The sequence below is a fragment of the Macaca thibetana genome, chromosome 6, assembly GCF_024542745.1.
Source record: "Macaca thibetana thibetana isolate TM-01 chromosome 6, ASM2454274v1, whole genome shotgun sequence".
NCBI lineage: Eukaryota > Metazoa > Chordata > Mammalia > Primates > Cercopithecidae > Macaca > Macaca thibetana.
The window spans coordinates 166,514,323-166,526,550 of NC_065583.1; the positions used below are offsets into that span (position 1 = coordinate 166,514,323).

The following is a 12,228-nucleotide window of genomic DNA, read 5'->3' on the forward strand; positions in this document are numbered from 1 at the left end:
TAAAGAGCAAAACTTCATCTCAAAATGAACAAAAATAAATAAAGAAATAATCTATGCATAGATTAATACAGGAAATTGGTCATCACTTGTGCCTGTGGGGAAGGTGGATGGGGATTGGGACCTGAGAGGAAGACTTTTTCTTCATTATATATTTTAAAATAATTTTTGCATTTTTTACTGTGTTTAACTATGACTTCAATAAAAATTTTTGAAGACTTGCACATTTGAATAGAAGATTAGCTTTGATTCACGTATGAGATGCAACTTTTTTTTTTTTTTTTTGAGACCGAGTCTCGCTCTGTTGCCCAGGCTGGGGTGCAGTGGCGCGATCTCGGCTCACTGCAAGCTCCGCCTCCCGCGTTCACGCCATTCTCCTGCCTCAGCCTCCCGAGTAGCTGGGACTACAGGCGCCCGCCACCACGCCCGGCTAATTTTTTGTGTTTTTAGTAGAAACGGGATTTCACCGTGTTAGCCAGGATGTTCTCGATTTCCTGACCTCGTGATCCACCTGCCTCGGCCTCCCAAAGTGCTGGGATTACAGGCGTGAGCCACCGCGCCCGGCCGAGATGCAACTTTTTAAAGCAGGTGTGGAAGAGAGAAATACTCAGCGACGCTGTGGGACTGAAATAGACTGAACTGTCGTGACCATGTACAGTAGTAAATAATGCTCCGGAAATCAGAGCCAGGGTACTTCAGGGCAAATCCATTAGCATTCAGAGCGAAGCTTTCCCGAAGATGGAGAAGGGGATTTCAGATGACTTGTATTGGGTAAATAGTGTTAGTTCATGATGTGATTGTTTTTTTTAGCTTCTATGTCTTTCCCCCCTTTTTTTTCTGTTATGTTTTTATAATAAAAGAAAAAGACAGAAACACACTATTTGTGAGATTTAGGCCAACAGCTTAAAGAACCAAAAAAGTTAGCAAGAGGCAGACAGAGGGTGGGCAGCGAAAGGCCGTCGGACTCAGCGTGGAGGAGCAAGGGAGCAGCCTTGGGCAGAACCCCCCTTCTCGGTGGGTCCTTCCCATCCTCTGGCTGCAGTGGGTGATGTCTGGTCTCCAGCGGCCCTCCCTCTGCCCTTGGCCCCCATTGTCCTTTCTTGACTTCTCTGAAAGTTTAATGCTACCTTTTAGAACTGGTTATGTCCCGCACCAGATTTTGACAGCAGGATAGAAGCCAACACAAGTTCTCTTTTGCTGTTTGTAAGAGGATATATTGTCTAAAAGAGGACATATTGGGTGAAGAGCACATGATGCACACAAGCAGCACGGAGAGGAACCTTTAGGTTCCTAACCCCAAATGACCATCAGCCCTCATCTAAAATATTTCTTTTGTGGTTTTGGAGTCCCTGCAGAAATGTGTCCAGAAACTGGCCATTTGCTCCCAGTTCTTAAGGCAGCCTGTTTTACCTTGAGGCACCCCTGTCAGAATGTCTTTCTCTTTTCGCTTTTCTTTTCTTTTTTATTTTTTTGGAGAAAGGGTCTTGCTCTGTCACCCAGGCTGGAGAGCAGTGGTGCAATCACTGCAGCCTTGACCTCCTGGGCTCAAGAGATCCTCCTGCCTCAGCCTCTTGAGTAGCTGGGACTGCAGGAATGCACCACCACACCTGGCTAATTAAAAAAAAATGTTTTTATAGAGAAGGGGTTTCACTATGTTGCCTAAGCTGGTCTTGAACTCTTGGGCTCACGTGATCCTTCCACCTCAGCCTCCCAAAGTGCTGGGATTATAGGGACCACACCTACCTTGGAAATGTCTTCCTATACCTGGCTAAAACCTGGCTCTCTAGCATTTGCCACCCACTGGCCCTAATTTCACCCTCTGGGGACCATGCTGAGCAAATCTTAACACTTTCACTATGGGCTAAAACTTGGAATACCGGAAGGTCTCTCGTTTCCCCAGTCAATCTTCTGTTCTTATAGTTCTTTATGTAACCCAGTGGTCCCCTAGGCTGGTAACTCTCCTTAACAGAAGCTAGGTTGTAAATCATCTTTCTGGAATGTGACTCCTAGAGCCAGACACAGCCACTGGTGTGGCCCACCTAGTGCAGAAGAGAACAGACCACCCCTTTCCTTGCTTTTGAATGAGGCTGGGACATCATACTCTCAACTTCTGTGGAATGTTTGCTTATACTTCTGATAAGCCACATATGCCACATAATATATCTTATATAAACCACGTAAGTGGAGTTATTTTTGACCCGAGTGGGTTTTATGTTTTTGAAGCAAGTGAGGAACCTGAAATATATTCCTTTTTAAATTTCATCATGTTAGATTTGCCCCATTGCTATGGGTTATTTAGGGCTTTTTGGGTGTAAATTTAATCAATCATTTGGTTATCTCTGTGTACTTTATGCCACATGCGACTTTAATAACCATGCGATCAGTGTTCTTGTCTATGTTGTCTGAGAGGAACAGACACAAACTTTGAGACAGGGCTGGGATCAGACACCTGAGACCTAACAGACAAATTGTATCTAATTTGTGCTGTTGTTAAGCGCTCTTAGGAGATTGTTCATTTATATACTTATTTTTTTGAGACAGCTCTCCCTCTTTTGCCCAGGCTGAAGTGCAGTGGTGTGATCATGGCTTACTGCAGCCTCTACCTCCTGGGTTCAATTGATACTCTCATCTCAGCCTCCTGGGTAGGTGGGACTTATGGCATACACCACCACGCCACCTGGCTAAGTTTTGCATTTTTTTTTTTTTTTTTGTAGAGACAGGGTTTTTCCATATTGCCCATGGGTGGTCTCAAACTCGTGGGCTCAAGCGATCCACCTGTCTTGGGCACCCAAAGGGCTGGGACCACCTCACCTGGCTGATTGTTGATTTGGCTAATAATCTGCTCAATGATGCTTCTTCTAGCTTCTGTTTCTCTGTTTTGACCATAAGGACCTTCCTAAAGTCCAATTAGTCCAAACTGGAATTTTTAATAACAAATTTTCTCTTAACATAATGACGAATTGAGAAAACATTTCACTCTACTAACCTTTTTCATTTATGATATGTCAAAACATGTCTTTTGGGGAGGGAGTGTTCCAAAAATACAATTATTTATTTCACATTGATCATATTTTTGATTTTATTTACAATTTATGAATTCTTTTCCACTTACTGGTTTTTTCCTGTTCACTGGTTGACTGAGCTGACTTCTCTTGTCCTCGTTCCACCGCTAACTTGTTGTATTTTTGACTGTCCTATCTGTCTTGCCTCTTGGGCCCTGTGGGTCCTGGCATGTGCTGTGTGCTCTTTCTGTCCTTGATAGGATCATTGACCTTTTCCTTCCACATTTACATTTTTCCCAATACAATTTTTTATTTTTATTTTTAGACAGGGTCTCACTCTGTCACTCAAGCTGGAGTGCAGTGGTGTGATCTTGGCTCACTGCAACCTCCACTTCTTAGGTTCAAGTGATCCTCCTACCTCAGTCTCCCTAGTGGCTGGGACTACAGGCACGTGCCACCATGCCCGGCGAATTTTTGTATTTTTAGTAGAGATGGGGTTTCACCATGTTGGCCAGGTTGGTCTTGAACTCCTGATCCCAGGTGATCCGCCAGGCTCAGCCTCCCTAAGTGCTGGGATTACAGGTGTGAGCCACTGAGCCCAGCCCCCAATACAGTTTTTGATTGCAAAATTCATGCCCTAATGGAGTCTCCGGTCGTGTGCCTTGTTTACATTTAACTAGGCATCATCTTATCTTTTTTTTTTTTTTTCAAATGTTTCATTTCATAGTCTATCTGCTGATGCTACATCACTTTTGTTTCCAGTAAATGAAAGGAAAACATTTCCACCCACTTAGGCAAAAAGAAAAAGAAGCGCTTGAGTGCTCAGCAGTTCTCTGAGATGAGATAAGTGCGTGATAGATTTATATTTTATTCTGCTTCACAGTTTGGCTCACGTGTAGGTGTTTTGTGTCTTCAGTCATTTGGTGATTATTTCTTCAGGTTGGTTTTACTCAGTGCCATTTAAGACAGGAATTTTATCCTGTATCAGGGGAGTTTTCATTAAAACAGATGATTCTGATTTTTTTTTTCAGGCATAAAGAATTACTTTGCTACAGAACACAATGGATTATGTTTAGACTGATATGAACAAACAAATATTTCAAATTATCCATATGACTATTGGTCAAATCATACAACCTGCTAGCAAACATGAAAATAATCAGATTGATTATGATGAATTCTTTCCCAGAAGCAAATGAACTATTGCTGAAATTAAAACAAGAAAGAGGATTTTACTGCTCAATTTGTGTGTGAAGAGAAATGATGAAGGACAGTGATTTGCAATTTATAGGCAATTTTTCCTCACAGCAGAGAAAGTTTCAAAGTGGGCTTGATAGTATTTTCTTTCAGTTTTCAATCCTTCGTTCAGAAAAACCAATATTCTGTCCTGAGAAAATAGAAATATCTTCTGCATGTAGGTTATAATGATAAGTTATGTAAGTGCTATGTAGGAATGTTTTAGTTTAATGTTTCCAGGTGTTAATAGAAGAATATGAAAGTCATACACTTAAATAAATTGAGGTATGATTTACATACAGACAAATTCACCCTTTTTGGTTTACAGTGCTGTGAGTTCTGACAATTCATGCAGTCACATAGCTGTCACCACAATCAAGAGGTGGAAAAATTCCATTATCCACAAAATTCCATTGTGTCCTCTAAGTCACTCCTCTCTAGCTCCTACTTCCTGGTAACCACTGATCTGTTTTCTGTCCCTATAGTTTAGCCTTTTCTTTCTTTCTTTCTTTTTTTGAGATGGAGTCTCACTCTATTGCCCAGGCTAGAGTGCAATTAGTTTAGCCTTTTCTATAATGCTGTATAGGTGGACTCACACAGAATGTAATTGCCCTTTGAGTCCAGCTTCTTTCCCTTAGTATAATGCATTTGAGTTTCATCCATGTTGTTGCATGTTTATTACTTTTCATCAATGAGTAGTGGTCCATTGTATGGATGTACCTGTTTGTTTATCCATTCACCAGTTTAGATGTTTTGGAAAATCCAAAAACATTTGGATTTTCCCGAGTTTTGATGATTATGGATAAGGTCGCTATAAATATTTCCATACAGATTTTCTGTTGTGAACATGAGTTTTTGTTGATGTTGGGTAAGTAAGTGGGGTTGTATTTGAACGTTATGAGAAGCTGCCTGAGTGTGCTGTACCCTTTGGCATTCTCACCCACAGTGTGTGACAGTCCAGATGCTCTGCATTCTCATCAGCACTTGGTTTTCTTAGTTTTCTTCCTTCTATCCTAATGTGCTGGTTTCTTATTAGGCTTTCATTTTGTGTTTTCCTCATGACATACTATGTGGAGCATCTTTTCCTATGCTTGCTACCTGTATTAGTCCGCACTCTCACTGCTATGAAGAATATCCGAGACTGGGTAACTTATAAAGTAAAGAGGTTTAATTGACTCACAGTTTCACATTGATGGGGCGGCCTCAGGAAACTTACAATCATGCAGGAGGCAAAAAAGAAGTGGTACCTTCTTCACAGGGCAGGAGAGACAGAGTACAAGCAAGGGAAATACCAGACGCTTATAAGACCATCAGATCTCATGAGACTCATGATCACTGGAACAGTATAGGGGAAACTGCCTCCATGATCCAATTACCTCTGCCTGGTCCCACCCTTGACATGTGGGGATTATGGGGATTACCATTCAAGATGAGATTTTGGGTGAAGACACAGCCAAACCGTATAATTCTACCCCAGGCTGCACAGAGCAGGGGGCCCCTGGGCCTGGCCCACCAAGCTGCCTGAGTGTGCTGTTCCATTTGACATTCTCACCTGCAGCGTGTGACAGCTCTAGTTGCTCTGCTTCCTCATCACCTCTTGGTTTTCTTAGTTTTCTCCCTTCTGTCCTGCTGTACTGGTTTCTTATTAGGGTCTCATTTTTCATTTTCCTAATGATGTACTCTGTGGAGCATCTTTTCATATGCTTGCTTGCTGCCTATGCATCTTCCTTGGTGAAGTGTCTGTTCAAATGTTTTGACTATTTAAAAAATTGGGTTGTTTGTTTACTTACTGTTGAGTTTTGATAATTCCTTATATATTTAGGACACAAATCCTTTATCAGACATGTTTTTTTGTTTTTGGAGATGGAATCTCACTCTGTCGCCCAGGCTGGAGTGCAGTGGCCTGATCTTGCCTCACTGCAACCTCCACCCCCCAGGTTTAAGCAATTCTTCTGCCTCAGCATCCTGAGTAGCTGGGACTACAGGTGTGTGCCACCATGCCCTGATAATTTTTGTATATATAAATTTTTTTTTTTAGTAGAGATGGGGTTTCACCATGTTGGCCCAGGCTAGTCTCAAATTTCTAACCTTAGGTGATCCGACCACGTCAGCCTCCCAAAGTGCTGGGATTACAAGCGTGAGCCACCACGCCTGGTCCAATGTGTTTTGCCGATATTTTCTCCTAGTTTGTGGGCTTTTCTTTTTTTTTTTTTTTCCCCCTTCTTCCTTTCTCTTTTCAAAATAGAGACTGGGGTCATGCTTTGTTGCCCAGGCTGGTCTTGAACTCCCAGCTTGAAGCAACCCTCCTGCCTCGGCCTCCCAAAGTGTTGGGATTACAGGTATGAGCCATGGTGCCCAGCCTAGTTTTTCTTTTCGTTCACTTAATAGTGTCTTTTGCAAAGCAGAAGTCCTTAATTTTGATGAAGTCCAATTTAATCAATCTTTTCTTTTATGAATTGTGTTTTGGTGTCATATCTAAGAAATCTTTGCTACAGTCACAAAGATTTTCTTCTATGTGTAATTTTAGAAGTTTTATAGTTTTAGGTTTTATAGTTTAGGTCTATGATTTGTTTTGGGTTAGTTTTTATGGGGTAAGGTATGAATTAAGGTTTATTTCTTTGCATGTGGCTACCCAATTAGTACAGTACTATTTGTTCAAAAGACTATTCTTTCTCCATTGAATTGCCATTACATCTGTGTTGAAAATTAATTGGCCAAAGTAAATGTGAGTCTATTTCTGAACTGTATATTTTGTACCACTGATTTATGTGTCCATCCTTTATTCAATACTATGCAGTCTTAAGTATTGCAACTTTATAGTACATTTTGAAATTGGATGGTGCATCTCCAACTTTGTTCCTTTTAAACATTGTTTTGCATATTGAAATTGTTTTGTCTTTTCATTGGCATTTCTTATCAATTTCTACCAGAAAGTCTTTGGGACTTTGAAAGGGTTTACATTAAATCTATTAAATTGGGAGAATTAATATCTGAACAATATCGAGTCTTCTAATCTATGAACGTGGTCTATCTCACATTTATTTAGGTCTTTAAAATTTTTTATGAGTGTTTTATAGTTTTCAGTATATAAATCTTGCACATTTTTTTTTTGGATTTGTACCCAAGTATTTTATATTTTGGGCACTATTGTGAATGGTATTTAAAAAACTTCAACTTATAATTAGAATTGTTTTATTCCTTGTACATAGAATTACAACTGATTTTTACATACTTATATATTTATATATTTTTATATATTGACCATGACTTTGCTAAGCTTACTAGTAGTTCCTTTGTAGATTCTTTATCATTTTCTTTTTTTTTTGAGACAAGGTCTCACTCTGTCACCCAGGCTGGAGTACAGTGGTGTGATCTCAGTTCACTGGAACCTCGGTCCCTGGGTTCAGGTGATTCTCCTACCTCAGCCTCCCAAGTAGCTGGGACTACAGGCACATGCCACCATGCCCAGCTAATTTTTTGTATTTTTTGGTAGAGATGGAGTTTTGCCACATTGGCCAAGCTGTCTTTGTGATTTTTAATGTACACAATTTTGTTTACAAATTGGGACAGTTTTATTTCTTCCTCTCTAATCTGTATGCCTTTTTTTTTTTTTCCTTATTGCCATGGTGAAGATCTTCACTTTGATGTTGTATAAGAGTGGGGAAAGAAGACATTCATGCCTTTTATTGTGTGTTAGGAAGAAAGTATTCAATCTTTCACCATGAAGCTTTATGTTAGCTTTAGCTGTAGCTTTTTTGAGCGTAATCTTTATCAGCTTGAGAAAGTTCTATTATATTCTTAGTTTGCTGAGGTTTTACAAATAATGAATTGATGTCAATCATTTGATTAAAAGCATTCCTCAAAACGCTTTTTCTGTTTCTGTCAAGATGATCGTGTGTTTTCTTTTTTAGTCTGCTGACATGATGAATGACATTAATAGACTTTTGAATGTTGAACTAGCTGTGTACTGCACAGATAAATTGCACTTGGTTATAATGAATAATCTTTCTTTTGATTACTTGATTTCATTTGCTAATATTTTGGTGATAAATTTTGTATCCTATATTCATAAAAAATAGTGGTCTTTAGTTTTCTTGCAAAGGTCTTTTTCGAGTTTTAGTATCAGGGCAGTGCTGGCCATTTGAGTTCAGGAGTGTTTCCTTATTTTCTCTTTTCTGATAGAGTTTATGTAGAATTAGACACATAAATGCTATTATTCCTTCTTTAAGCAGTGGTAAAATTTATTAGTGAAGCCATTTCTACCTGGAAATTTTAATAAAACTATTAAATAAAGGTAGGCAAACAACCAAGAATGTAACAATGAGAGAAAGACAGGAATAAAAGGGTCAGATAGAAAGTGATTGAATTGGAAGAGAGGCAAAGCAGATCTAACATTTGTAAAACTGAAGAAGAGGAAGAGCGAGGGAAGGCGAAGAAGACAATGAAGATGAAGAAGATGATAATGAGGAAGAAGGAGGAGGAGGAGGCAAAGGAGGAGAAAGAGAAGATTTACTACCACCCATGGACCAGAACTAATATTAAAACTATGTTTCAAGAAAGAAGAATAAATGAAAGTATATTTGAAGAAGAAGAAAAATAAAACAATGAAACAGATCTAATGCTTAAAACTATATTTCAAGAAAACCTTCTGGAAATAAGAGAAAACCTTAATCTAAATATTGAAATGGCCTATGATATGCCTGGAACAATGGAATGGAGTAATCAACTCTAGACTCTAATAGTATAGTAAAATTTTTAGATTTTAAAGACAAAGTAAAACTTCCCCAGGGCCTCCATGCAAAAAGACAGTATTACTTAGAAGGGTAAGGAAATTAGGCTGGCATTAGCTTTCTCAATAGCAATGTACAAAGCAAAGTAACAGTGAAGCAACATTTTTAAGAAACTCAAGGAAAGAAAGTGCAAGCCAAGAATTTTACTTTCAGTTGAGCTATTCATTAAGAATCAAAGCTATATAAAATTAATTCTACATGTACAGGAACTCAGGGAATAATACTGTACTCAGGAATCTTTTCTGAGGTATCTACCAGAAGAGGAGCTTCATCAAACTTACAAACAACTAGGGAAATTTTAGCAAAAGGACTAATGATGGCAGTTTAATATATTTTATTGTAGAATTAAGACTAAAACTAGAGTGGAAATGTGAGTAGAAAAAACATGCAAAAGTCATAGGTTCTGATAAAGTTGAAAAAATGTTATTAAGATATAGGAAAAAAGAGAAAAGGGAAAATGGTAAAAGACTATTTCTTGTTATATAGCTAATATGTGTCCGTCAAAGCATTCCAGTGAAGACTGAAAAGCAGACAGTAAAGTGGTAAGAAGAAAGGTGTGTAAAGGCACTATTAAATATATAAAGACAACTACTAGAACAAATATATCTTTTATCAATACCATAAGAAATTTAAAAAGTGCGAAAATAGTGTCATCACTGAATTAGGTTTCCAATTTGCCTATATTCATGTGAAATTTTCCATTTGCAGAAAAAAGCTCTCTGTATGCTAGATAGTGGGATGGTGAGAAAATAAGTAGGGATGTGCTAGCTCTAAATATTTTTTTCTTTATCTCCTTTATTTTCAAAAAATTCTCCTGTTGACAACTTAAAATTTCTATGAACAACTTTCTTTCTTTTTTTTTGGAGATGGAGTTTTGTTCTTGCTGCCCAGGCTGGAGTGCATTGGCGCCATCTCTGCTCACCGCAACTTCCGCCTCCTGGGTTCAAGCAATTCTCCTGCCTCAGCCTCCCGAGTAGCTGGGATTACAAGCATGCGCCACCATGCCTGGCTAATTTTGTATTTTTAGTAGAGATGGGGTTTCTCCACGTTGGTCAGGCTGGTCTTGAATTCCCTCGGCCTCCCAAAGTGCTGGGATTACAGACTTGAGCCACTGTGCCTAGCCCTTATGAACAACTTTCTTTTTTTTTTTTTTAAATTTATTTATTTATTATTATTATTATACTTGAAGTTCTAGGGTACATGTGCATAACGTGCAGGTTTGTTACATATGTATACTTGTGCCATGTTGGTGTGCTGCACCCATCAACTCGTCAGCACCCCTCAACTCGTCATTTACATCAGGTATAACTCCCAGTGCAATCCATCCCCCCTCCCCCCTCCCCATGATAGGCCCCGGTGTGTGATGTTCCCCTTCCCGAGTCCAAGTGATCTCATTGTTCAGTTCCCACCTATGAGTGAGAACATGCGGTGTTTGGTTTTCTGTTCTTGTGATAGTTTGCTGAGAATGATGGTTTCCAGCTGCATCCATGTCCCTACAAAGGACACAAACTCATCCTTTTTGATGGCTGCATAGTATTCCATGGTGTATATGTGCCACATTTTCTTAATCCAGTCTGTCACTGATGGACATTTGGGTTGATTCCAAGTCTTTGCTATTGTGAATAGTGCCGCAATAAACATACGTGTGCATGTGTCTTTATAGCAGCATGATTTATAATCCTTTGGGTATATACCCAGTAATGGGATGGCTGGGTCATATGGTACATCTAGTTCGAGATCCTTGAGGAATTGCCATACTGTTTTCCATAATGGTTGAACTAGTTTACAATCCCACCAACAGTGTAAAAGTGTTCCTATTTCTCCACATCCTCTCCAGCACCTGTTGTTTCCTGACTTTTTAATGATTGCCATTCTAACTGCATACTATACTACAAGGCTACAGTAACCAAAACAGCATGGTACTGGTACCAAAACAGAGATATAGACCAATGGAACAGAACAGAGTCCTCAGAAATAATACCACACATCTACAGCCATCTGATCTTTGACAAACCTGAGAGAAACAAGAAATGGGGAAAGGATTCCCTATTTAATAAATGGTGCTGGGAAAATTGGCTAGCCATAAGTAGAAAGCTGAAACTAGATCCTTTCCTTACTCCTTATACGAAAATTAATTCAAGATGAATTAGAGACTTAAATGTTAGACCTAATACCATAAAAACCCTAGAAGAAAACCTAGGTAGTACCATTCAGGACATAGGCATGGGCAAAGACTTCATGTCTAAAACACCAAAAGCAACGGCAGCAAAAGCCAAAATTGACAAATGGGATCTCATTAAACTAAAGAGCTTCTGCACAGCAAAAGAAACTACCATCAGAGTGAACAGGCAACCTACAGAATGGGAGAAAATTTTTGCAATCTACTCATCTGACAAAGGGCTAATATCCAGAACCTACAAAGAACTCAAACAAATTTACAAGAAAAAAACAAACAACCCCATCGAAAAATGGACAAAAGATATGAACAGACATTTCTCAAAAGAAGACATTCATACAGCCAACAGACACATGAAAAAATGCTCATCATCACTGGCCATCAGAGAAATGCAAATCAAAACCACAATGAGATACCATCTCACACCAGTTAGAATGGCAATCATTATGAACAACTTTCTTAAACTTTGTAGGAACTGCTATATTTTTCATTGCTGTTGTTTCAAAGAGGACATTTTCAGTGTTTTTATCCCATTTGTATTAGTAACATCTAAATGTCATTCCAATTCAGAGATACTTGTATGAGCTTTAATACTGTTATGTTCACATTCAACCTGTAAAATCTTTGGCCTAGAGTATAAATTTTTAGTCCCTAAATGACAGGTGCCAAATGCTTAGTTTGTGAAGCTTATTTTCTCTCTCCTTTGGCCTAGTGTTAAAAATGTTTGTCATGTCAGGTGACATTGTGCTAAGCATTTCATTTCTGTCTATTTAAAATATGAAATGGAGATATTATTAATAGTATCTGTTGCCTCCCTCCTTTTACATGGATTAGTGAAGGAAGTCTGAAAAGCAGGCTTCTTATAAGAAAGGTATTATAACCATTATAGTTATAATGTATGTTAATTAAGAAATCTATTATGATAATGATTGATAGATTTGATCATTATAATTCAAATCTAATATGTTCAGTGCCCTCTAAAATCTATCAGAGACCCAGAGTATCACTGCTAGAATGATATTAAACA

The 12,228-nt window shown here is 38.7% G+C and overlaps 3 protein-coding genes across 10 annotated transcripts in view; 1 reads left to right on the forward strand and 2 right to left on the reverse strand.

The window, feature by feature from the left end:
• The window catches only part of ROPN1L (rhophilin associated tail protein 1 like), a 918,600-nt gene that overhangs the window by 249,402 nt on the left and 656,970 nt on the right, over positions 1-12,228 (reverse strand). The gene's annotated exons all lie outside the window — the stretch shown is intronic.
• Positions 1-12,228, reverse strand: part of CCT5 (chaperonin containing TCP1 subunit 5) — a 739,483-nt gene that overhangs the window by 52,237 nt on the left and 675,018 nt on the right. The window lies entirely within an intron of this gene.
• ATPSCKMT (ATP synthase c subunit lysine N-methyltransferase) overlaps positions 1-12,228 on the forward strand; it is a 202,351-nt gene that overhangs the window by 35,117 nt on the left and 155,006 nt on the right. The gene's annotated exons all lie outside the window — the stretch shown is intronic.